The sequence below is a fragment of the Pipistrellus kuhlii genome, unplaced genomic scaffold (genome assembly GCF_014108245.1).
Source record: "Pipistrellus kuhlii isolate mPipKuh1 unplaced genomic scaffold, mPipKuh1.p scaffold_m20_p_10, whole genome shotgun sequence".
NCBI lineage: Eukaryota > Metazoa > Chordata > Mammalia > Chiroptera > Vespertilionidae > Pipistrellus > Pipistrellus kuhlii.
The window spans coordinates 47,145,198-47,168,789 of record NW_023425405.1 but is presented as its reverse complement, the minus strand read 5'-3'; the positions used below and the strand labels follow the sequence as shown (position 1 = coordinate 47,168,789).

At 37.1% G+C, this 23,592-nt stretch overlaps 1 long non-coding RNA gene across 3 annotated transcripts; it reads left to right on the top strand.

The window, feature by feature from the left end:
- The first annotated feature begins 200 nt into the window (after positions 1-200).
- On the top strand, positions 201-17,570 carry LOC118714367. 3 transcript variants are annotated; one of them, XR_006740988.1, is made up of 5 exons: positions 201-591; positions 3,363-3,530; positions 3,628-3,795; positions 5,333-5,443; positions 17,193-17,570. It is a non-coding gene; the product is annotated as an uncharacterized LOC118714367 (long non-coding RNA). The 3 variants fall into 3 exon arrangements; XR_006740989.1 differs by having other exon boundaries at positions 3,628-3,910; XR_006740987.1 differs by lacking the exons at positions 3,363-3,530; positions 3,628-3,795; positions 5,333-5,443.
- Positions 17,571-23,592: the final 6,022 nt, after the last annotated feature.

Here is a 23,592-nt window from a genome sequence, read left to right as displayed (position 1 = left end):
CCGAGAGCCCTGGATGGGAGCGCGTCTGGGGTCCGAGCACCGCCCGCCCCCGCGCGGGTTCCCGCCGGGGCAGAGCCGCCTGCGGGGAGAGGCCGGGGGCTGGGATGGGGGTGGGGAGGCCCGCGGAGGGGCTCCAGGTTCGGAGATCTGGACTCTTCCGGTTTGCAGCCGGACTCGTGGCGGAGTTGTCTGAGGTTTTCCCCGCCTCCCCCCCCCCCCAGGAGGGAGCAGAAAGTTAGAGCTGCGGGCTGGTCCCCGGGGCGGGGAGGGCAACTGCACCCCTTTCCCGCGCCCCCGGCTGGGATGGGGCCCGGAGCGAGGGGAAGGGGCTGCGGGGTTCCTGGTTTGGGGAGGAGGGGCTGGGAAAAGGGTGCGGGGAGCAGCCTCCTCGGAGAAATGGACAGTGTAACCCACGCCCAGGCCCTGGATAAGCCCTCCGGCTCGGACTTGGACGTTGGGGAGAAACCTTAAGAGAACCAGGCCCGGCCACCTCCTGCCCCAGGGAAGGAAAAGAAGGCTCCCGGGGTGAACCCTGCGGCCCGGACTCAGCTCCGTTATTGACCTTCAGCAAGTTCTCAGCCCGGAGGAGAGGTGAGGACAGGGGCGTGAGGATGCTCCATGCTCGAGGGCTGCTGATTGCCACTCAAGCGTGAATTTCCTGTGAGCCTTTGGGGCGATTTGAAACATTTTTGTAACTGGTAAATGATTTGCACTTACTTTGCTTTCAAATGGTAACTTTTAAGACAAAAAAGAAATCGCACACCTACTCATCTCTTTAAAGCATGAAAAGCGCTGAGCAGTTAGGAAGCTTGATGTCTGGGATGAAGAAAGTGTGGGACGCAAGCGGTGTCTTTAGAAATGTCTTGTCAACCCAAACAGAAAGGCCAGGCTTGATTGCAGGCTCTGCTGCTTACCAAGAGGGTGACCTGAAGTGTGTTGCTTGACCTTTCTGAGCGGCTGTTTCCTTCTTTGTTAAACGGGGTTAGAAGTACTGATCCTGGGATGAGGGTGAAATCAGTCAGGTTAATGCATGCAAAGTGCTTGCCTGACACAGGTGGGTAGCACTTAAAATGTTAATTTCCTTCCTTTTCCCCTCTCCAGTGTAACTCATTATTGAGGAAAAGGTGAATCAAATGTAGTCAGAACTGAAAGATTTGTGAAAGAAATATGATTTGTTTCACCGTCTGTCGTTTTTTTTTGTTTTTTTTTGGTTTTTTTTTTTCCACTTGAGAAACCAGATCCCCAGTGAGTTGACTGCCACTGATGGGGATTATTCAGTGAGCCAGGGGCAGTGCCAGGATCTGAAACCAGAGCCACAGGCAATGCCCAAGGAAGTTGGCTTTTGGCATTATAAGACACAGTCCTAAGTGGAAATTGATAATAAGGACTAAATATTTATTTCTAAACACCTATTATAGACTAAAATGTGTGGGCAATACTAATATTTATCAAGTTCTAACTGCATGCTAGATGTTACTCTATTGGAGATATATATATATATATATATATATATATATATATATATATATATTTCTCCTGATATCTTAATAAAGAAGGTACTGTTACTATCCCCTTTTACAGATAAGAAAATTAACTTTTGCAAGCCTGAAAATGTAGTCGGTGGGGAAACTGATATTTGCACCCAAGTGTTTTGGCTCCAGACCTGGTCTCAATCACTGCATTGTCTCTCCCCCCTGGCACTTACAGTGTGTCATACCAGTGTCCCCAAAGGTTTGGTCTGCATTTTATTGTAGGGGTAATTAGGAAAAAAAAGAAAACAAATGGAGCAGGAGTTTGGAATAAAAGTGTTTTATTTTCTAGAATCCAGGAAAATCACTTTGAAGTATGTGTCAGCTAATTGAATGTTTCTCAGCTCCTAATTCATCTTCTTTGCCCTAAGTTGTGATAGTAGAGTTAAAACCTCTGAATATTTCTTTGTTGTTAGTTGGTATAGTGTTAGGACTTGTCAGTAGAAGGTGCCAGAGGGACCCTACATAAAAAGGGGACATATCTTTTTGGTTCCAGTGTTTTCCTTTTGCTTCTGTGGTGTAGTGGTGGGTGGCTTTCTGGCCAGTGATGGGCAGGAAAGCAATGTTATTGTTTGTTTGTTTGTTTGTTTGTTTGTTTGAAAATATATTTTATTGATTTTTTACAGAGAGGAAGAGAGGGGAATAGAGAGTTAGAAACATGGATGAGAGAGAATCATCAATCAGCTGCCTCCTGCACACCCCCTACTGGGGATGTGCCCACAACCACGGTAGATGCCAATGATTGGAGTCGAACCTGGGACATTTCAGTCCGCAGGCCAACACTCTTATCCACTGAGCCAACCCGGTTTCAGCAGGAAAGCAGTGTTTTACACCCTCCAGTAAGTCTGGCAAGTTCTCTAGTTGTGTGACTTCCCAGTAAGCCTTGCTGGAGTCCCAGTGGGTAGTTTCCTAGAACATTTCACTGGCACCCCAGCTGATGGTTTCCTCACCAGCCCAGTCTGTGACACCTCAACAAATTTTTTGGCCATCAACTGGGCCACAGGCAAATTATCCCCAATGAGGATACAGGTGGGGACTGGGGAATCGTTTTACATTACCCCACCCCCCTGGAGGCACCAGGGATCCGAACTTCCCTGGTAGCCCAGGCTTCATCCAGAAGGTCTCTGGAAGGACATCTGGTTTAATTAGCATATTACTCTTTTTTTATTATAGATTTCTCCTGATTTCTGTCTCCTGCCTGGACCTTGACTGATACAAGGTGAAAGAGATCGTGTACTGTAGATCATGTAGAACACTGAGTAGAGGCTTATCCCTGGAGTTGGAAGTTGGCATCCTGCCTTTAGCTGTGCAGACTTGACTAAGTCACTTAAACGCCCAGAGCTTTCCCTCGTTTGTAAAATAAATATATGAAAAGGTTTTGTGAGCATCGTGCAAAATTTGAAAGCACTTTAATTGCATTTAAATGTGAGTGCACTTTAAACCTGTATAGTGCTATCACAAGTAAAGATGTTAATTATCAGTATAGGAACAGAGGGTGGCAAAAATTTTCTTTAATAAAAAAAAATTGCATGCATTCTGGGAACTTAGTTTGTTTTCTGGGGGTAAAAGCAGCATTTTCTTTAAGATTTGTTCTCATCAAATAAATATATTATTGGGTGGTTGGCTGATTGGTTAGTTGACTTTGCCTAGCTTTTAAAGATAAAAGCAGTTTCTAGTCTCAAGTAGTTCAAGTTTCCAGCTCTATGAAAAATACAACTAAAATTACAAACATTTTGAAATGCTAGATTCAGACTAATTTGGTTACTTTCTATTCTGGTATCCTTCCTATTTGCTTTATTTTTATTTTGTCTCCTGTACCCTTTCTGGGGATAGTGTCTGTGTCAAGAAAGAATTATTTCATGGCTGAGCACTCTATGTGTAAACATGGCACTAGATATTGCATGCTATTCCAAAAAATAAAAATAAAAAAAAGTTTAGGAGTCTTAAATGCTCAAGAAAGCAAAGCATGTGTGCATTGAGTCTTATGAAGAGTTCTCTGAGGTAAGTGCTTGTGGGAGATTCTACCCCATCCCCTTGGATCCCTTCAATTGGGTCTGAGTGCCCTCCCCCCAGCTGCTGTGTTTTTTATTTCCCACAGCCATCCTCTGCCACTCTCTCTGGAAGATGGCCCAGAAGCTCCTGAACTCACTTTGCCTTTGAGCACAGACAACCAGAGAGAACCATCTGGGAGCTAACTTTCCTCCCAGTGCACCTTCCCAAGGACTGCCCTACAGAGCATAAAAGCCCAGCCCCATTGCCTCTATTAGTAAGAAAACCTGAGATGTCATTTATACCCCAAAGCTCCCCTGCAGGGTCATGCTGATGCGAGAGTTTTGCCTGAAATCGCTTCCCTCAGTATCTTGCTTACTCTGGTAACTTAGGTATTTTTTTCCTGAAGGCATTTCCTTAATAAATCATGGGCACACAATCCTCATCTTAGGGTCTGATTCTGGGGTTCCTGACCTCAACATTACTATTCCTTTTTACAGCCCAAACTGGTTTGGCTCAGTGGTAGAGCGTCGGACTGTGGACTGAAAGGTCCCAGGTTCGATTCCGGTCAAGGGCATGTACATTGGTTGCAGGCACATCCCTGGTAGGGGGTGTGCAAGACACAGCTGGTCGATATTTCTCTCTCATCTACTTTCTACCTCTCTATCTCTCTCTCCTTTCCTCTCTGTAAAAAATTAATAAAATATATATAAAAATAAATAAAATATAAAAAAAAACTATTCCTTTTTACAGACCAAGAAACGGAGGTTTGGGTGTTTTAAACTGCCCACAGTTACTCTCCTAATAAAGGGGAGGAGTTTTGATTTGATCCATGACTGTGTGACTCTAGAGTTCCCATTCCTAATGCAGTGTTATTTTTAAAGTACCAAATACTGAGTTTTAATTAGCTATCTAAATAGAAGTGGACACAAAATGCTGCGATTGATCGATGGACGGATTATTGCATCCCTATAAGATCTCTGTGTTTGAGGAGAAATAAGGGCCATAGAGTGGTAAGACCAAAGCCTGGTGCTCCCCCATCAGAGACCTTCCTGACCAGAGGGATGAAGACATGTCCCACATTTTAGCAGAGAGTGTGAATGTCCAGTGTGATTTTCAGGCAAGGGCTTTCTTGATGCTGAGTTTGAACTGGGTATTTGTATTTTTCCTATTGCTTCTATAACAAACTTCCATAAGTTTGGTGGTTTAAAACAGATTTATTATCTACAGTTGTGGAGGCCAAAAGTGCAAAGTGAGTCTTGTTGGGCTAAAATTGAGACATAGGAGAGACCATGTTCCTTCTGGATCTCTAGGAGAGAGTTCTATTTCTTGCACTTTCTTACCCTCAGAGGCCACCTGAACTCTTTGGTTTGTGGCCCCTTATTCTGTCTTGAAAGCCAGCAATAGCTGCTCAATCCTGCTCATTTTATCACTGATACTGACTCCCTCCTTCAATTTTCAGGGCTCTATATCAGGCCCACCCAAATAGTCTCCTTATTTTAAAATCAGCTGATTAGCCATTTTAGTTCCATCTGTAACCTTTATTTTCCTTTGCCTCTTGGTGTTCCTCAGTAGAAGGTTTAGGGGATTGGACTCCTCCAAACACATGCACAGAATTGTATATTTTATTTGGTATTTTATCAAATTACATTATACAACTAATTCTCTTTACCTCGAAATCTTAAATATTGTAGATCTTGGGCTTATATTAATTAAATTAGCCTAGAAGAATCAGAACTGTTTCATTTTAGTCTAGAATTAATAGTCATTGACTGTGCTTCTGCATTTCATAGAACTGTTTTACTATTTTTCAGTATTGATCTTAGTTTTGAGAGGCAATATCTTGTCCAAAGTCTCTGCAACTCAAGAATGTACTCAAACAATAGTCAGTCACCTAGTCCTGTGCAAAAACAATCTGAGGAAAGGTAAAATTTGACTATTTAAAATCTATATGAGTATTAGATCATTTCAGTTGCTAGAAATTTTTTAATGTACCTCTTTCTGTGAAATTCATGTAACATATACAAACTGGGGAAAGAGATATGAAAAATCATTTGAATCATTGCTCCATCTAAACTACAGAGTTTACAAGATGTGGAGGAATTTGACCAGTTCAAGGAAACATAAAAATATTTTTTGTTCTTAGACTTTAAAATCATTGCAATATTTTATGTAAATGATAATGAGTAAGACCTTTTTTTGCTTCTGTTACTTTATTCAACATATGCACGAAACACAACAAAATATATTGTGTTTGGATCTGGAAATTTATGCTTCTTTGCAGTGTTACTTAGTCATACTTCCTAAATGTCATTATCTGAATTTATGTTTCATTTTTATGTTTTTTCCTGTAACTTATTTGGTGCTTGTCAATCTTTTATAATCACTACATATTCTACTGATCTCAAAAAGATATTCTCATACCTTTTATACACTTCCTTACTAGATTTTTTTTAAATGTTTCAAAAATTCTGGTACTTCTTGTTCATGCCATCAAGTAGCTATATTTATCACTCCCTTTTTATTTGTGTTCAATTGGTGTCACTTTTAAAACCATCTTACCATTTTTTCATGCCTTCTTCCTTATAGAAAATTCCATCTACAAACACTATTTCTTACTTTTCTAACTACTTATATTTTTTCATATTATTTATTCCTTCTGTTTTCCAATTGGGGAGCTTAATTTCTCTCTTTTTCCTATAGCTCCTCTAATTTTTGTCTTCGGTTGCCCATTAGTTTTCATTATAAATGTTATAATAATTCAAAGCATTCCACATGTATTTTTAATGTGATGTCTACTGCCCATATTCTTATCCTGCCTATAATTTCTATCCTTTTGTTATTGATTTAAAATGACAACAGTTTTTATTAAAAGGATGCAAAAGAATCAATAAAGGGACAGTATTATCATGGGCTTAATTTTTGTCAGTGTTGAAAAATCTTGTAGGTGTAAAGAAAGTTATGGAAAGAAATTGAACATATTCTGTTTTAAAATAGTAAGGAATAGTCAGATGTGTTTTCTAGTCTTTGGAAAAGCATATTTCAAAAAAATTCAAAGAAAAGTTCATCATGTTTCTCATCCAGATTACTGAGAAGCAGAAAATGCTAATGAACATTTGGTGGCAATGAGAATGTAATTCTAATCATAATTATTTTAATAATTTTAAAAACTTTTTCAAACTATTCCGTGTGGCATGATTTGTTTTTAACCATTCTGAGTGTTATAGATATCTTTCAAAATATGATGAATACTAGTGATCTTATCCTACTCTTCTCGCTCTACCACAAATGCATATATACATGCATCTTCCAAATATTACATATCATTGCATGTAACTTAGAGATCCATTGAAGCTAAACCATTTGTTTGGATAAGAGATTCTTTGAAAGTCCAGCTTAAATAAACCTTTTATGTAAAGTTTTTTATTTATTTATACATAATCAGCTGATAGTAATCTTATCTGATGAACTCCAATGAAATGCTACCTGATCCTTTTCATCACATTTTTTTCTGCCTTGTATTATAACATTCTAGTCATATCACAGTGTCACTGCTAGGCTGGGTCATGAGAGCATGGCCTCCTGTTTGTATTCCTCACAGAAGTTGAATGAATGACAGAAAATACACTAACAGAAAAAAATGAAGACACATAACAACAATGAATATGAAAGGGTCAACTAGATATATTAAGCACAGAATCAACTAATACCAGTAAAATAAACCCAAAATTTAAAGGTGTATCCTAAATGATCAACAACAGCAAGAGGTTTGCCACCTGGGAAGGTATTAATGTATTAAGATAATTATATAACATTTTATCTATCAAGGAGAATATTTTTAAGCATAAAAGGGTGAGGACAAATTTCTTTAAAAGAAAATTGTAGTCTAAGATAAGACATGGGATAATTTGAAATCATTTAATTGCTTCAGAGGATTTTAATGTTTCACCTTCTCTCAGGTCCTAGAGCAATAAAAGAATCAGGAAGTTGGGCAAGCCATTGTCTGTAATCTCTGAAAAAAAATGGACACTAAGAGATTCAGTAGAAGATGGGTGAAAAACAAAACTATCATGATTTTCAAAAGAGGAGAAAAATGAACTTTAGAAACTATATACCACAAAAATTAGGACATCAAGAAAAAGAAGTTATAACATGAAACTAGTCTAGTTTCATAAACAAGTCAAATTTAAAAATGCACATTTTGCCCTAACCAGTTGGACTCAATGGCTAGAGAGTCAGCCTGTGGACTGAAAGGTTCCAGGTTCGATTCTGGTTAAGGGCATGTACCCTGGCTGTGGGCACATTCCCAGTTGAAGGTGTGCAGGAGGCAGCTGATCGATCTTTCTAACTCTCTATTCCTCCCCCTTCCTCTCTGTAAAAAATCAGTAAAATATATTTAAATAAATAAATATAATACAATTCAAAATTTTATATAAATATCTGATACATTTTAACCCATGTTATTTAATGACAATTATGAATACTTTACCTACACTTAGTATTGGTTGTGATATTGGTCAGTTACTAGTTATATATGGTCTAGACTTAGATTAATTTCATCTGGTTGCGAGTCTTCAATAATATCTATATGTCAATGTATTTTATAGTATGGTGACTGCCATTTTACTAAAATTTCAAAATTTTGACGATATAATGCTATTATGGTTTTTTACTTTAGGCTGTATTTAAAATATTATTTATATATTTTTAATAACAATAGGTGTTGAAAAGATAAAGGCTCCTATATACTCGGTTTATTTGATTATGTAACTGCAGGAGTTTACGGACTCATTCAAACACCTTGCAGACCTCAAGAAGAACAGACACTGCAGTTGCCTCTTTAAGCCAAGGAAGTATTTTAAAGGATGTCATCTTGTGTTTATCTACGTATAAACGTTCTCCGAAGCTCCCATTTTAGCAGGAAGCTAAGTAAAATAATTTCAAGTTTTCAGTACTAATGGAGATTTACTTCAGAGTCCTTTTCTCTGGAGACAAATACAGCCCTTTTCGCTGGTCTCCTCAAGGGTTGGTAGATTTACAAATGAGGTATGATTTAAAGGGCCAAAAACATCTTTTCTGCTCTTTCCAAAATGCTTCACTATGTTTTGTCCTATTGCCTGATAATTTTGCCTGAGAGACTTATCCTTTTGAGATAATAGAATGCAAATGTCTCTGAAAAGGTATCTTCTGCTTTAGTCACACTCATGTGACTACTAGTGAACAAAATACATTCACTGCAGGATAGAGGGAAGATAGCCAGCCAACAAATCCAGAATATGGACTGCACCAAACATTGCTTAGCAATTTCCATAATTTTCTTAGTCTCTCTTATAAGAATAAAGAGATTAAACATCAAGGGAATATCAGTATGATACATAAAATTGTACAATGGGTATTTATTCTGTGTTTATGATATATCTATTGGTTTATAAACAAAGGAAACAGAATGCTACCAAGTAGGTGTGGTGATAAGGTGGGTACTAATTTATTTGGGTAATACGGAAAGGCCTCTCCTAAGAGGTGATATTTTTAAAGAACTTTAAATTTTATTCATTATTTTGTATTAGTTTCAGGTGTATAGCATCATAGCCAGACTATCAAATACTTGACAAAGTATTCCCCTGATATTTCCAGTGCCCACCTGGCACTACAAATAGCTATTACAATAGTATTGACTATATTCCTTATGCTATTATGTACATTCTCGTGACTGCCTTGCAATTACCAATCTGTACTTCCCAATCCCTTCACCTTCTTCACCCAGACCTCCAACCTCGCCCTGTCTTCTGGTAACCATTAGTTTGTTCTCTGTATCTATGAGTCTGTCTCAATTCAGTTTATTTTGTTCTTTTGAGTAAAATCATATGGTATTTGTCTTTCTCTAACTGACTTATTTCTCTTAGCATAATACCCTCTAATTCCATCCATGTTTTTGCAAAAGGTAAGACCATCATTTTTTATGGCAGAGTATTTTCCCTTGAATATATGTACCACAACTTTTTTATCCACTCATCTATGAATGGGCACTTTGGTTGCTTTCATAGTTTGGCCATTGTAAATAATGCTGCAGTGAACACAAGGGGGCATATATCCTTTTGACTTACTATTTGGGTTTCTTCATATACCCAGACATATACCCAGAAGTGAAATCACAGGGTCATAAGGCATTTTCTTTTTTCTTTTTTTTTTTTTTTTCTTTTTTTTAAATATATTTTATTGATTTTGTACAGAGAGGAAGGGAGAGAGATAGAGAGTTAGAAACATCGATGAGAGAGAGTCATCGATCAGCTGCCTCTTGCACACCCCCTACTGGGGATATGCCCACAACCAAGGTACATGCCCTTGACCGGAATCGAACCCGGGACCCTTCAGTCCCCAAGCCGACGCTCTATCCATTGAGCCAAACCGGTCCCGGCTCTTTTTTCTTTTTTTGAGAATCCTCCATACTATTTTCCATAGTTGTTGCACCAATCTGCATTCCACCGACAGTGCACCAGGGATCCCTTTTCTCCACATCCTAGCTAGTACTTGTTTTGTTTGTGCATTTATTGATGATGGCTATCATGACAGGTGTGAGGTGATATCTCATTGTGATGAGGTGTGAGGTGATATCTCATTGTGGCTTTTAATTTGCATATTTCTGATGATTACTGACTGTGGAGCATCTTTTCATGTATCTGTTGGCCTCTGTTTCTTTTCTTTGTAGAAGTGTCTATTCAGGTACTCTTTCCACTTTTTAATTGGATTGTTGTTGTTGTTTTTTATGTTGAGTAGAATGAGTTCTTAGAAAATTTGGAAATTAACCGCTTATTAGATCTATCATTAACAAATACCTTCTCCTATTCAATAGGTTGTCTTTTCATTTTGCTGTACAAAAACTTCTTAGTTTGATGTAGTCCCATTTGTTTATTTTTCTTTTGTTTCCCTCGCCTGAGGAGATGCATCAGAAAGAAATATTACTAAGAGAAATGTCAGAGATTTTACTGCCTATGTTTTCTTCTAGGGCTTCATTGTATGTGATGTCAGAGGTGGTCTAGTTTCATTTATCTGAATGTATCTTTTCAGTTTTCCCAGCATCATTTATCTCATTGTATGTTTTTGCCCTATGAGGTGATTTTTAAGTCAGGACTTAAATGAGGAACTGTATAAAAATTTGAAAGAAGGACTTTTCAGGTAGAAGGAAGGGAGGTGTCTAGGTCCTGACGTGGTAAGGAACTTCACATGTCATAGCCTAGGCAATTATCACTTTCATTGATTTGTGCATTCAAATTATACTATCTTATAGATCTGTAAGTCCTTTAACAAATTAGACCCTGATTAAAATTTAGTTCTCCCCTGACACTTTCTCAACATTCAACAGGCTAATCCATGCAGTGGATATGCTGTTTCTTTGGTTTGATAGTCTCTCATTCATTCGTTCTTGCCTGATAAACTGTGACTCATATCTTTTTTTTCCTTTTCTTTTTTTTGAGAGCCCTTTACCCAGTGATGGTCCCTAAAGACACAGAGATGAATGAGAGTTTGCATTTAACTTCAAGAAACTCAGTTTAGATAGGGACATAGATGGCTGTAATGCAAGAGATTTAAAAATTGTGTTTTGACAATATCAAGGAGGGGGTGACTAAATCTCAATGAGAAACTTGGGATAGCCTTAGAGATGTCTTTTAAAAAATTTTTATTGTGTAAAATATTACATATGTCTCCTTTTTTTACCCCATTGATCTCTCCCCCAGCACATGCCCCTACATGATCCCACTCATTTATGGAATATAATGAATACTATAAACTGATGAACAAAAATAGATCCAGAGACATAGAAGCTGTGACTCATATCTTAAACTTCATCTCAAGCTTTCCCTCTTTCAGGATGCCTTCCCTTCTTTCTCCTACTGCTGTCTTGTGCACTTGATAAACTACTTTACAATTACTAATTTACATATCTGCTTTTATCACTACTGAGTACCTTCAGAAGAGTTTTCATGATATATTTTAACTAGTAGCCATAAATAAAAAAATATAGCTATAGGCATTAGTGGCTATCGCTATATTCTGTAATCAGTAGAAAGTTTATTGTTGCTTCCTTTTGAAAAAAATAAAGTGTTTAAATATGACAATTCATATTTAATGCAAACTATTCTCATGAAAACATTGTGAAAAGGCTGAGTAATTTTTATATACAGCTTACAATTCAGTTTTTCTGTTACCATTATTTATTATAGAGTTTCAGTCTACTTTTAAATATGTCAGCATTGAATACAAGTTACTACTTAATTAAAATCATGATTCCATAGCATGTTTTCTATGGTTTATTTATCTTTTTAAGTTAGAGAAGTAGAGTGGTATCTGAGACATTCATTACCTTTTATTTAACAGAACTTAACTATTTTTAACTTGGAACCTGAGGGCTTTTCAACTCCTCAGTGCCTGGCCAAAGTAGAATAGCCGAATGAGGAACTGCGAGGAGAAATTATGAGAGATGTAGCCAGAGAGATGGGAGGAGGATATGGACCTTTTGGAGACAAGTCAAAGGTCATTTCTGTCAGGGAACAATTACAGCACCATACTTTAATATGTGATAGATATATAGCGTGAAAGTAAAGTTGTAGAATTACAAATGCATATTGAAGCCTTTTTCCTCCAGATAGTTCCCAATACGTTGGCATTTGCTCAGTGTCTAAGGGGATAACTGTGTAAGTGATTGGCATTTGTTCTAAGCCTCACCTGTATGTACTCAGGGAGAGGATCTTACCCTACAGTTTGTCCTTGAAGTCATTGGTGGGAAAACTACATGGTGCAAATACACTGAATGAATTAAACTAATGAATAAATGCACACACTTTACATTTAATCGAAGATACTGTTTTAAAACTTTGAATCAGTAGGGAAACCTAGGTTGTTATTTAATCATTGGGTTAAAATTTACTACTATTATTTTTTTATTTATTTTAATGTTCAAATTGTCCCAGATTTTTTCTGCAGAGGCTCCTTCAAGATGCTTCACTTGTCCCTTTCACATGTCCTACTGATTATTTAAATACTTTCTTGCTTCTTGATATATATTTAAAATATATTCCAAATTTATCCTGTTCTCTTTCTTCCCCAGCTCTGGAATTTGTCTTTCCTCCCCATGGAACCCTGTTCCTTTCAGGGAAGAATTATATATTTAGAAACCAGGATACAGTACTTTGGCTTGTTCACTGCTATTAGTGGGCCATTACTGATAAGCCCTTACAGCAGACAGAGATAGGAAATATATAGAGACATTTCAAATATACTTATATATAATATATTAAGTACATAAGAAGAAATAAATCTTGGCTTATTATAAACAACACATTAACATTTAAAGGGAAAATATTTGTCTACATAAAGTGGGCCTACAAAGTAATAATATTAATATGAAGCAAAGCACACGAAATAGATTTAATGGTTAAACATAATATATCTTAGAATCTTAGGTGCTGGAGGACACATTTTCTAGAACTGTCATCTAGGTGTTATAGAACAGACCCTTGCAGTGTGTTTGGATCTGTTAGGATAGAAAAATAAGATCAGGACTAAAGCTTCTTCTAATACTTCCCAATGCTTTTTTTTTTTAAATATATTTTATTGATTTTTTACAGAGAGGAAGAGAGAGAGATAGAGAGCTAGAAATGTCGATGAGAGAGAAACATCAACCAGCTGCCTCTTGCACACCCCCTACCGGGGATGTGCCCACAACCAATGTACATGCCCTTGGCCGGAATAGAACCTGGGACCTTTCAGTCTGCAGACCGACGCTCTACCGCTGAGCCAAACCGGTTTCAACTAATACTTCCCAATGCTTTTAACTGCGTGGTAAAAGCATATTAAGATTCGTTACTCCCAGAATCTTGAATGCCTATTTATGAAAGGAGTAAAACAAGGAAGTAGTGATTCTATTTACTTAGGTACAATGCTAATGTGTTCTCTTTGGATAAATACAGTAGCTACAGAGGCAATACTAGCCATTTCATTTAGCAATGGCTTGACTATCATTTGGCTACCAACATGGATAAGTTGTTTGAAAAAGATGAGGAGTTAGGAACATAAAAATAATCAGGATTTTCATTACAAAAGCACTATGAGTATGTATTCAAATTCTTAAGAGTTTTCTCACAGCATATCATAGAGGACTTCTTTTCTAATGGCTTGTCTCTCCCCTATTACATTGAAAACCAGAGCTTCTCTACTTGGTTTACTAATCCCAAAGATTAATTCAATAGAAATAGAAACTTATTTTTACTGGTTTATTCACTTTATCTAGAAAAATATAGTTTGATATTTTAAAGTTTGTATTATGTGGTATAATAAGACAAAGATTCCTATTATAATACATCATATACACACTTGCTCACTATTGCATTGCTATAGTGACCTGAAAATAGTGTAAAAAATATTTACACATATATATTACATGTGTAGTTTTTATTTCAGAAATAATAGAAAAGAAAGTAAACAACTGTGATATAATAAAAAAGGACACAGCAATATCACATGATCTCACTCATATGTGGGATATAATGACCAACATAATTTGATGAACGAAAAAAGACCCAGAGACAAATGGCGGGGGGGGGGGGGGGGCGGTTAGAGAGCAACCAAAGAACTTGTATGCATGCATATTAGCATAACCAATGGACACAGACACTGGGGCAGTGGGGGCTTGCCCTGGGTGGGAATGGTGGGGGCGGGCAGGGGGAGTGGAAGGGGATGGTCAATAGGGGGCTGGGGAAAGGAGACATGTAAAACTTTAGACAAAAAAAAAAACATGTTTTCCAAATGGGAAAAAAAGTACACAATAATTTGACCAGTGTTAGAAGGCAAGATAAACAATTATTAAGGACCTACAATGCGATAAACACTATTATGTATTGTATTTTTATTTAATCATCTTAATATAATTGCTATAGCTATTCCCATTTTATAGAAGAAGAATCTGATATTACTGCCTTGTTAAACTCAGTCAACTTTGTCGATTAATACATTGTGGAGATTGAACTCAAACCCACATATGTTTGACATGAGATCCCACACTAGATCACATAAGGCTTTGCTCTGCTCTGCCCCTGTTGAGTGACAACTTGCTCAGTTGATTCTTTGTGTTTGTTTGTTTGTTTGCTTGTTTGTTTTTTCTGAAGGAGAAGGATATTGGCCTATTTTAACAATCTGCAATGTTCTAATAATCAGTAGATGTGCTCACCACACTTCATAGATTTTTTTTTAATGATCAGCATTCATGATTTCAAATTAACTATGACTCTGATGCTTTAAACTTCATTTTAATTTTATTAATTAAAACAGATCTGTATACATTGAAAAGTATAAGTTGTGACAACAGCATAAAAATATGTATTTTTAAGTAACAAATTATATCTGAAAATGGGCCAAAAATACATGGAGAAGGTGTGAACCACACATATGTGGCTGAAAGCTAACCTGAAGTAAACTTAAATGACTTTATTCAAAAGGGCTGCCTAAAGGCAGTTGATCCCAACAGTGAGACTGAACATATGGACTCCTGAAACCCAAATCCCAGTCAGGTGTAGCTGAGAGACAACTACCAAGGAGTGGGGGAAATGAGTAAATGGGGTGAAGAGTCCTCCCAGGAACTGAAACCCCCTGGCAGGGAAAAAGAGCAAGGCTCAGCTATGACACCTGCCAAACAGAGAGCAATGATGGCACCTTACAAATACAAGCATGCAGCAGCGCTCCTGTGCCTCACCTCTCCTCCTGAATCCTGGATGGTCAGGAACAGTGCAAGTTAACAATTGTGAAGATGTAGAAAGACAAGTTGGGAAAGTAGGAGAGTATCTATCCAAGCCATTCCTTATACTGCAAGCCTGCCTTCTGTTGTGTAGCTGATTAGCTGAGTGCAGAAGCTTTAATTTTGAATGAAGTTTGAAGTTTTTATTATTACTTCAGCTATACCTATCAGTATCAGAAGTGAAATAGTTTGTGACAAAAGTACCAGGAGGATTCATTATTTAAGAGAGCTGTGGGAACCAACCAAGATGTTATCTAGAAGAAGGAAAAGAATTACCTTATAGAGAATATTCTAAGGAACGTTATGAGAAAAAAAAGTTATTTAATGATTTCATTTTCTCAATTTGTTTCCTTCACAGTATCATATATATATATATATATATATATATATATATATATATATATATATACATCTATTACACATCTATATATAATGAACCAAAAATATACATTTATCTATATATGTGCATGTATCGATGGAACATATTTTTTAGTTTTCTTAATTTTTTTTAAAAAATTCTTATTTGATTATTCTCTCAATTTTATTTCTATATATTCTTTGTAAATTCTATAGCTATAAGCAGATATGGGTAAAATGCTATATGCAAGATTCTAAATGGGGTTTTTATAATTTATAGTCATATTTTATCCAAACCCCATGTCATGTGATGTATTTGACACTCTATCATACTTATATGTGACTGTTTATAAAACACAAATCAACTCAAATAAATAGGACTAGAATTAGATTTGAAAAAATGTATTCAATTATATGTGTAAGATGAGGCAGAATGGATTCTAATTAAGTTCACAGAGGATTTGAAATTAGATATAAATATGTAAGATCATATTACTTTAGATATGAATTAATATTAGATTTGTGTCCACAAAAAGGTATTATGTTTACCTTTGAGTATCACTTAGAACTTTAGGACAGATAATGCTATCTTTACTCTCTCTGTTCATCCCCTGCCATCTAAATGACATTGAAAAATCTGTCCACCTTGATTATCAACATTAAAGACTGTTTTGGGGGAAAGTAGAGGACATAAGATTTACATTTTAGTGGGAGATAAAATACAATTAAATATTTTTGTAAGTGCAGAACATTTTTTTTAAAGGATAACACTTTTAATATCTTAAAAAGTGATTTGTCAAATACTGACTTTTAGATATTAACTCTATCAAAGATGTAAAAAGCACAAGAGAATTTCTTATAAATAAGTGTTCCACGTTTAGCTTAAAGAACTCATCTAAAACATAGTATTCTATCAGTATGTGGGCATTAAGGAAATGTTATTTGAAACAGATAATAATATTTCCATATTTTAGGATATGTGGTTTAGAATTTAGATGTCAAAAGGAGATTAGTAATGGTCATAGCATGGACTCTAAAGACACTTCATATTTTGTATGGATATTTTAGTAAACAAAAGCCATTAATAGCCTATAATGATCTCATTCTCACTATGTAGGATAAAGTATATAAAATGTTTATGGTATATTATTTCATTATTAACAAATGACTATTAAAAAATAAAACCCTCAAGAATATTATAATAAATAGTTATTGATACTCAGCAGTACTCTGAAAATTTGCTGAAAAATACTGGTTTTAATTCAAGGCATCCATAGACACCCCTAATCTCCTACCCAAGAGCTGTTGTATTCCACTACCTCCTTAATGATAGAACCCCTTTTTCTTCAGCTTGCCCATGATCCCAGATAAAATACTCACCTTCTCAGACTCTGCTTCAGTCAGGAATGACCATGTAACAAAAGTTTAGGCAATGTAATAAAGGTATGCGTCTGCTAGAGACTTCTGGGAATGTTTTTTGTTTTTCTAATACAGACACTCTTTTTGTTCCTTTCTGTTTTTCTGGCCTCTAGCACAACGTAAAAGGGAGATGCCATCTTGCCTCCATGATTCGACAAGCATGAAGATAAAAGCTTCACTGTGAGCATGATGGAGCCAAATGACAGAAAGGGACCTAGACTCCCTCCCTTCACACTTCTTGTTATGTGAGGTTAATAAAATGCTGTTATTATCCTCAGCATGGGCTTCTACTTCATGTAACTAAATATGTCATAAGTCATACAATATGAATAAAATTGGTAAAAGTATTCATTTTAAAGGCTTAATCTGAGAGACTCATGATACCTAACACAATCAAATCTCCAAAAAATGGTAGTTCTTTAATTCATTGTAATTTTGAATTGATCTTGTACAGCCTCTCGTTACCAAACTATTAAATTCATTTGAACATTAAAATCTGTGAGTAATGCAGATGAATCCTGTTAATTTCTTGGTGTGAGTATGATTGTGTGTATGTTCATATGTGTGTGGGTATGTACCTATATTTCCTGGGGTACACAATGCTAGTTATCTCAAACCCATTACTTAAATCTCTTCATCCAAGTTCCACATCCTTAGGCAATAGATCCTAATATATACCATTAAATATATCCTAAGTATATAATATATCACATGTAAACCATATATTAGAGGCCCAGTGCATGAAATTTGTGCATGGGGAATGATGTGTGTACCTGTGTGTGTCCCTCAGCCCAGCCTGCACCCTCTTCAAACTGGGACATCCCTCTCATAATCCAAGACTGCTGGCTCCCAACTGCTTGTCTATCTGCCTGATTTCCCCTAACCGCTTCTGCCTACCAGCCTGATCACTCCCTAACCATTCCTTGGTCAGCCTGATTGATGCCTAACTGCTCCCCTGCAGGCCTGGTCACCCCCAACTGCCCTCCCCTGTGGGCCTGGTCATCACCAACTTCCCTCCTCTATAGACCTGGTTATCCCCAACTAATCTCCCCTGCCGGCCCGGTCACTAATCTCCCCTAATTGCCCTCTCCTCTAAGCTTGGTCCCCTCCCACTGTCCTCCCCTGCAGGCCTGATTGCCCACAACTGCCCTCCCCTGCTGGGCATTTTGTGGCTGACATCTTGTGTCCACACAGGAACAACCATCTTTGACCACATGGGGTGGCCATCTTATGTATTGGAGTGATGGTCAATTTGCATATTACTCTTTTATTAGGATAAGTTATCCTAAAACATTTTCCTATACTAGCTCCTTAAAGCTTGAAAGAGCAAGTATGAAGAAAAGTCTGGAACTTCCTTATATGGTGGTGTGGACGTCTTCCAGAAGATTCAGGGAGATGGGAATGTTAGAATGGATTTACCATTCATCTCCTATGTAAGACTTGAACATCCATCTCCTATGATAGATTTCATTGTCATTGCCAAATCATCAAATTGTGAGATTTGTGTGAGTTCTTCAATTCAATAAATTTTCCTCAATCCAGCCTTATGTTCCACCCCTTGTTGAATAACTCTATCTCTACTCCCACATCTGCTTCCCAGGTTTTTGCCAGTACTTACTATTCAGTAAGACACTCTATAAGAAGTGCCCTGCTGACTGGGCACCAACATCTCTCAGAAGCTTGGCTGGTGGTAGCTGCACATCACAAGTTGTGGTATATGGTGTCAATTATTGCTATTAAACTGGGCTCTTTATTATTGCTGTGAATAAGACTAGGGCAAGGCACTTATTCACTAGAGGTGAGATAGATATAATTATCAGCTTTCCATTAAGTTGCCATGACCTTCAGATATTTGTTATAATAGCTAAAAGGTCATGGTGTTCTTAGATATGAGATAGGCAAGGGGAGAGAAACAGAAAGGAAAAAAAAAGATGGTAGGCAGAAGGCTCACATTGGCTCTTTTAATGGGAAATTGTAGCTTCTCACCCAACTTCCAGATCAAAGTCACTTCTCAAATTCAGAACTCATTGATTGAAACACATGGTTCTTTTGAGAAAGTAGCCTGCAATGCCACATGCAATTTATACAGCAAATTTCCCTGCACTTTTCAAAGGAAAATGGAACCATTTCCATGGTAATTCAACATGGAGGAATTGGAAAATCCAGACATCTCTAGGGCTATTAGAAGGTCTGAGCTGACACTGATGCCATGGAATCTGAAACACCACCATGGTTCTAGTTAAATGGGAGCTTATGGAGTTTAACAATAATTACAAGTATCTTTGGACCTGACCTGTGGTTACTTATTTGGTTCTCATGTGCATGATTAAGAGAGAAAATACTTAGCAGCTGGGAAAACCTGTATATATGGCTTGTGGTATCAGAGCCGTTGGGATATCAAGAGCCAAGTGTAAGCCCTGTAAACCACACCTATTCCCTGAGGAAAATTTGAAGTCAGAAGAAAAAGTAGGTGTACAGCCATGAGCATGTAGAACAGGGAGTTTATTTTTGTCTTATTATTTATTGTATTATTTTCCATATGAACAACTGTAAGCCTACTTTTGCCCCATCCTGTATTATGGAAAGAACTGCAGAGATTAATACCACTGTCAAACACTTAGAGGATGGAGGGGTGATGGTTTACATATTTCCATGCAGTTCACTTATATGTATCTTGCAAAAATGAAATCAATCTCGGTAGGTGCATATATTACTATAAGTTTACCGAGTGGCAGTTCCAATCACAGCTGCTGTATTACACTATCTGCCACAGAAACTGCTATTAGGGCTACCACTTGGTTACATGACAGTAGATTAACACTGGCTTTGGCACTTCTGATAGGACTGTTGACCTTGCAGATAACAATGGTTCCAGTGGTAAGAGGAGAAGAACTAGTACCAGTGGTAAAGGAGAAGAACTAAATGCTAATTTAGTACCAGTGGAGGAAGGTGGAGTAATATAAAGGAGTTTAGACACTTTGTTATTGATGCTTTCATCTGCTCTCTCTAGGTTTTCCTTATGTCCTGCAATGGCAATAGACAAGGCAATGAATGTGATGTGGGTATCTTCAGGTCACTTTTATTTGCCACCATAGTAGTAGGAGAAATTGCAGGCATACATAATACTCAAGTGTGCTGAGCTTCTAGGTTGCATGTGTTCCTTTCTATCCATCACCTTAAATACTCTTCATATCATCTCACTCTCTGACCTCTAACATCCTTTCAACTCCACAAAGGTAACAAAACAAACTCTCTTACCACCCTTATATCTTCTATCTCATATGTATCTGAAATCTCCTGGTGCCTCATTGACTAACACATGTTCTTCTTATAAACTGAGAGAGCCAATTATATGGATCTGATATAATCAATTTTTACCATAGAGCAGCACAGCAAAATATTCTTGACTATATAGAACTCTTTCTTTCATGGAATTTATCAGTTCCTTTCTTGTTTCATATGTTTTCCTATATTTCTTATCTTCCTATATGTAAAAGTTTGCCTCTGCTTATTTTCACTTCCTACTCTCCAGATCACTACATACTAATGCCTGTTGTAATATTTAATCAGTATTTACAATGTCAGCATTAAATAAGAGAGAAGTCAGAGATATAATTTTAAGTTCATTTGCATAATTATTGTTGTCATTTGGGCAGATAATGAACAGAAAAGAAGGAGGTAAGTACTTAGATCACGTGAAGAAAGTCAAGGATGGGACCCTGAAGAATTTTCAATCCCTATGTTTTGTGATTTTTGAGAAGGAAAATCCCATGAAAGGGAGAGAGAAGAAAGGAAAGAAATAAGAGAATTACCGGGACATTTTAAATGTTCTGGGTAGGGTGGGTATTTCAAAAGGTGGTTTTGGAATGCACATCATTGATAACTTCTGACAAAGTGGTTTCAGTGGAATGTTGTGGGAGAAAACCATACAGGAAGTGGTTGAGGGGTGAATGGTTGGCAAACAATTAGAGGCATCCACTTGGTATGTTGTAAAAACGCATAGATCATCTGTAAGAAACCTCACAGACCACATTAATATGCTCTTTTATTGCAGAGAATAACTTGAAACTCTGCATACAATAGTCAGGGAACTGGGTTCTATTTTATTACAATCAATCTATCCTATTAGTTAAGGCAATCTACTTTAACCACTTTTACTTTCTTACCTAAACTTTTCCCCAATATCTAATTAAAGTGAAATTAGGAAGAAGTTTATGTGCCAGTGAAAGAAAAGACATTCAATTACCATTTAATGGCCATATTTTCACTAAGATTATAAGTATATTTTTAGAAATGTGTGAGACTAATTTCTTAATCAGATGGTGAGAGCAGATATTTTATTTTAGAAAATATGCTTATTTCTAGGTTACTGTGAAAAATATTCTCAAGACCTCAGATCAGACATATTTCCTGCTTAAAAGGATCTCATAATCAACTAGTAAGAATGTGAAGTCAAACTACTACATATATACTATTACAGGAAGAATGAACTTGCCACCATTTCCCAGTTCATAGGTTTCTCTAATATCGTCATTCAGACTCTATTACATCCACAGTAAATGGACTGGGAAAATCTTACCTAAGAATTGAATCAGCCCTATGATAAAACACAACACAATTCTTAAGCTTTTGAGAGATTAAAATTGAAGCTTTCCTAGTACTTAGTTTTACCAAAAATGGCTAAAGACTGTTCTGTTGCTTGAAAGAGTAGTTGTAATGAGCTGTTCATTTCTTATGCACAGAAAAGAATTTGGGTATGGGTTAGAAGCAGAAGGATGAACTGAGTACCGACGCCATTCACATTGTAGTGTAAAACAATTTTTTCACTGTGAGTGAAATATTCAGAGTAGATAATACTGTTTTGAGAAAATGTTTCTTTAAAAAAACATATGACTGTGGGATATATCATTAGTGAGGATTAATATATGTCCTCAGATGATATATATGTATGGGTATGTGAATGTGTGAGTATGTGTAAGGGGTGTGTGTGTGTGTGTTATAATTCTTGAAGATCAGAAAGAATGAGAAGGCATGTACCACGGACCAATGTTCTTTTGAAGCCCACATGCTTCTAATCATGATTTTGTAATTTTAATTTTGATAATTGTGTACTACCACTTATGTGTGATGGTTTGCATTGCTGAGGGAGTTGAGAGTACAAAAGGACATTCAGCTTATGAATCTCCAGGACTGGTTGTTGTTCCTTCCCTACAGTCCCAATTGCCAGTTATATACTCCAGTTTCTCCACATTCTTGTCAGTAGTTGTTGATGTCACTATTTATTTTATTTTATTTTAGCTATTCTGATAGGTGACACTTCATATTGGTTTTAATCTGAATTTCCATAATGATTAATGAAGCTGAGAATATTTTTTGTGCTTATTTGCCAGCATGTTCTGTGAAATGTCTGATCGTATCATCTTTTGACATGATATGATCCCAATGTATACTTAACAAATTAAATGGCTGTAGTTTCCTTTAGGGCACATGTGTCAAACACAAGGCCCACGGGCCAAATCCGTCCCGCCAGGCCTTGCAATGTGGCCCGAACCGTGCTGTCATCACTGCACTCCGCTGCGTTTCCATCACAATAACAGTTTATGACTGTTCAGTAAACCATTCGGCCCGCGATTTAGGCTGGATTTTGGATTTTGGCCCCTTCTCTGATTGAGTTCGACACCCCTACATTAGGGAAAGAGTAGGAGATTGTGACCATTTATACTTGACCTGTTGTTCCAGGGTCCTTTTTCCTGGTGGAAACCCTACATTTTTTAATGAAATAATTATGAGTCCAAAAACTAGCAAAAGATCATGAATTTTTATTGGGGCAACTATATATAAAATCAGACTTCTAATTATTCTTAAAATGTTTTACATCTTGTGTAGTACCCTGATCACTCTCCTTCTGATTTGCCCCCAGGGAAGCTATGTTCTATTAACCATTTCCATCAATCAGTGTCTATCAGGCATTCCTACCTCTGACATTACCCTCATAATAATTGCATCCATTTGCTTCTGTCCCTTCTTGCTGTTTGGGCTCCATTGTTTTGAGTTCCTATCATAACTATTGCTATTGTATGGCCCTGTTTTGTAATGTCACCTCTTATTAGCTCTTGCCTACAGAGGATTACCACGTTGAACTGTACAATGATGCACATTCTTGTGGTCTTGGCAAATATTGTGAGTTTTCTGGCCTTATACTCTAGCGATCCCACTTTTGTTAGCTTTTAAATAAACTTTTCCACTGTCTGTTATGACAATTCAAGCATATTCACTCACTTAGTATGGCCATTGCATTTTTTGTGCTTCTGGGAGTCATCCTAGTAGGATGTTTGTGTCATCTCTTTGGGTATTTGACAGAGTTATAGCCTGTATTCCAGGAGAGGGTACATTGATAATTTTTTAGTAGTCAACATTACCAACTGGCACTCTTGATAAATCTCCTTCAGGATCTAGTACTACATATATTCTACTGGCTTCTCCTGCCACATGGTGGCTGTCTCCTGCAGCTCT